We start from the raw sequence: 4,393 nt of genomic DNA, 5'->3' as shown, positions 1-4,393 counted from the left end.
CTGCAATTTGTTCTTCCTGAACAGTCAGCTTTCCATTAAGGGCTCTGAAGCAAAGATTAAAACAAATCAGTCAAGTAAGAGGCAATTTCAAGATTATCTATAGGTTTTTACACTATATTTTCAGTAATTAAAAAAAAAAAAGTATTGCTTACTTCCAAATGAAAAGTAGCTAATTTTCACTTAATGTAGAAAAGATTTAAAACAATTTTCCATTGTAAACTTTCTGTGTAAACTAGGGATTATAAAAGTGAAGTTAACTATATTGAGTTTGCTTTCATGTATGAACTTCCACTGAAAGACTGCATGGTGTAAATCTGCATCCTGCTATGCATATGGTAATTATTCCACATGTAAATAAATTCCTCAGTGCAAGCCTATTATCTGTGTAATAATTAAACTTCCAAAGAAGAAGTTGACCAGTCAACTTTTTTCCTTCAATTTTCTGGTGTGAAAATAGATCTGAAAGTATTTCTGTACCAGCATCTGAGATCTGTTGTTAGCCATTTTATAGAAATTTTGAAGACATACTCATAATTTTCAAGAGAAATATAGACTCCACTTTTCTCTCGTGCAGCAACAAGGTCTCGCTTCAGACGCTCAATCTCTTCAGTGTATTCCTGCATAAAAAAAACAATCCCATGTAAACCTGAAAGTGTCTGTTTTGGTTTTGATATTTAACTTAACAGATACTTCACAGAGGTAGTGCTCTACAGCAGTTTTGCATAAGCATGGAAGCAAAGCACTTCATTCTAAGTCCAGTACAGTACCATTTAAAATCATACTATTGGATATATGTAAAGCATTGGAACCTTCCATTTGAATCATACTTGGTTGCATCTCACAGCCTACAACTGGAATCACAACTTCCTTTGTAGCAGAGACCTACTTTACACTGGCTCTTTACTCAAACTTACTGACAACTTCACTTTAATTAAAGGACTTTTTAGGGATTGACCCTGCTAATACAACTCCAGAAAGAAAAACAGTGTCATTTAGTGGCTCTCCAATAACTTGTAAACATGTAATCCACACACAGAGCCACAGGCAGAAAGCAACAACCCTCTCTTTTCAACTTCAGTCTTAGTGACAGTTTCAGTATCTGCAAAGTGACTAATCCTGTACAAGTAGAGCAGCTCTAGTTTAAAAGCACCAGTTCAGTGATTCAAATCACTTCAGAAAAGCACTGCTACTGGTTACAGCTTCTCCACACCCTCATTAATTCCTGCACAGCAAAGACTACATTAACAAAATCAAACATAACCCATAACTTCATTTGCTAAGCTGTATGTCTAGTACCTTAATAAGAGCTTTCCTTGTTAGCTTCTGATTGACTTCAGGCTTGTTCATTATGTTCTTTGCTCTATGGGCATATTCCAGCGTACTCAATGTTTCCTGTGAAAAGTAGTTGTAAGACTAGGTCAAGTTGAAGAATGTAACTCATTTTTTATCATTAGCAAAATGTGTTATTTATTTTAGGAATAGATTTTCAGACTTAAAATTTACCTCAAGATTTACAGATGCAGGAGAAACCGTGGCAATTATTGATGTTTTTGTCCGTCCTCCGAGAGAGTCTTGAAGGATTCTTGTGAGTTTAGATTCCCTGTATGGAATATGTGGGGCTCTTTCTACCAGAGCAGTAATAACTCTTCCTAGTGTCAGCAGAGACTGGTTGATATTCCCAGCTTCACGAGCTCGTTTGTCAACTGCCCCAGATCGACCGATGTTTTCACTTCCTGCGAGATCAACCTGAAAATAAGGTTATGCTTCTATCTCAAACCACCCTGAAGAATGCCTGCCCCAAGGTATTGCAGAACACCTAAAATAGCAGGAGAGTTGTTCAAGAGACACAAGGACGACAAATGGGACTGACATTCTTCAGAGTGATAAATGTAGCTCACATCACATTATGAAAACAATCATTTTTCCCCTTATCAGAAAAAACCTCCAACTCTAGTTCATGACTTTCAGCATGCTATCAACACCACTTAGTTCAAATACTTACCAAGTTTAGCTTTCCAATTTTAACAAGTTCTTCTCCATCTATTGTTGTTTCTTTCATATGGATGGTTATTGAAAACACTGAGTGGGAGCGGCTGCAAGAGAAACCAGTTTCAGACATTCCATTAAAGCCAAATTATCTACCTGCTACATGACACTGCTGCAAGTTATGTATCTGTGCTCTTTTTAGGGAATACATTTTTAGCCCATCAATTTCAAATTACACATTTTCAATACACAGTTATTTTACCAAGTATATTTTTGTGTATATACATAAGAACATGGTATTTAAAACCAGTGATGAAGCAAGTGGATAACACTTGACTCATTCAATCTTGATACATTTTATCTTATTTCAAGCAAAACCAAGAGAAATGTTTTGGTTTTGTTTACATTTGTGTGTTCTCATGCATCTCACAGAAAAACAAAAATCTGCAAGTCAGTTTAGACAATATGTATGCTATGAACAATTTCATAGGATGTGATCTTCAGGAACAGTTTTCTTTATTCAGCCTACAAAAATAATCAAGTAGCTGAACCCAATATTAAAAATTTAGAATTTAAATTCACTTTTCATTCAAAGCAGTAATACAGTAACATCAGTTTAGGATCACAGAATCACTGAATGGTTTCATCCAGCTCCAACACTCCTATCATGGGCAAGGACACCTTGCACTAGAGCAGGTTGCTCAAAGCCTCATCTACTGTAGCCTTGAACACTTCTGGGGATGGGGCATCTACAATTTCTCTAGGCAACATGTTCCAGCATTTCACCACCCTCACAGTAAAGATGATTTTAGGTTGAGTTTATTCCTTTAATAAGTTGTTACAATAGGAAGCTGACATACATAGAAAGCCACAGGTGGCTTACATCAGTTAGACTATACATAAAACAACATTTGAGGCAGAATGAATTGTCTAAATTGCCTGTAATTTCGGACAAAATTATTTTTGTGTTCTAATCTATGTTAGCAAATACTTTTTCCCTTCCACCAGTAGACAGATATGCTCAATAAACCTTTAATTTAAAATACAAAACAGGCAGGGTGTATTGCTTACTTTTGCAATATGGGATCATTACAGTGATATACATATCCTATCTGCAGTTCAAGAATGCAAAAGCAGTAATAAAAAATGCTATTTCGGACCCAGATGTCTCTACTAGATACTGACTATGACCTGCAATCCTACGAAATAGCCTCTATTACTGTACAAAACCCTCTTCTCAACTTTATCCCCAACTTCCACAATCTAGTTTTTCAAGTTTTCAGAAGCCAGGATTTGAAGTGAGGGTCTTGTGTTAGTTATCCTGGAAAAAGCAGATCTTAGTTTTTTGGAAACTTCAACTTCTGTAACAAATCCTAATGTACCATTTTCTACTGCTGATGAGGAAAGGAAAGGGTATTTGAGACGCTTATACCAAGCTTTTATTTAGTAAATGGGATTGGTCAAAGCACCAAACCATCTATAAGAGCTAGAATAAAGGTAGTCCACCTCTCCAATACAGGTATATCAGCTAAACATCTTCCAAACATGAAAGGACTATAGCCTTATTGAAAAAGTACAGTATATACTGCAAAGAATATTTATCTCACCCTAGTACATGCAATGTACTTCAGTGATTGATCGGTCAGATTTATGTCTTCTGTTTTTATAGACACAGAAGGTTTTGAAAAAGTTAACTTTGCAACTTTGAGAAATAACTAGAAGTCCAGTTAAGAATGTTGTGATACTTTTATCAGAGCTAGAATTAGGTGGAATAGCAGGACTACTGTATGAAATAGCCACGGTGTATTTACAAGGGATAAATTAATAACAAAGCATGCAAACTCTAAACAAGAGGGGGAGCTTATGTTAAAAATCATGCAGGGAGAAATATCTTGCCTGTTTTTAAGATGAGAAGTATTCAGATTTTATAGTGCTCTTTGTACTGGTTTTGGCTGGGGAATTTTCTTCACAGTGGTTGGTATGGGGCTGTGTTTTGGATTTGTGTGGAACATACAGGGGGTTTGTTATCGCTGAGCAGGGCCTTGCACAGAGCCAAGACCTTTTCCTGCTGCCACACTGGTGAGGAGGCTGGGACTGCACGGGAGGTTGAGAGGAGGCACAGCCAGGACAGCTAACCCCAGCTGACCAAAGGGATATTCCAGACCATACGGCATCATGCTCAGTGTATAAAGCGGGGGTAAGAAGGAGAAAGGGGGGGTGGAGGTCTGGAGTGGTGGCGTTTGTGTTCCCAAGTAACCATCACACGTGACAGGGCCTTGCTCTCCTGGAGATGGCTGAACACCTGCCTGCCCATGGGAAGCACTGAATTAATTCCTTGCTTTGCTTGTGTGGGCAGCTTTTGCCTTCCCTATTAAACTGGTTTTATCTCAACTCGTGAGTTTTCCAA

This window comes from Empidonax traillii, unplaced genomic scaffold, assembly GCF_003031625.1.
Source record: "Empidonax traillii isolate 1590-97213 ecotype Southwest subspecies unplaced genomic scaffold, ASM303162v1 scaffold6157:size6450, whole genome shotgun sequence".
Lineage (NCBI taxonomy): Eukaryota > Metazoa > Chordata > Aves > Passeriformes > Tyrannidae > Empidonax > Empidonax traillii.
Note: the sequence above shows the minus strand (reverse complement) of the source record.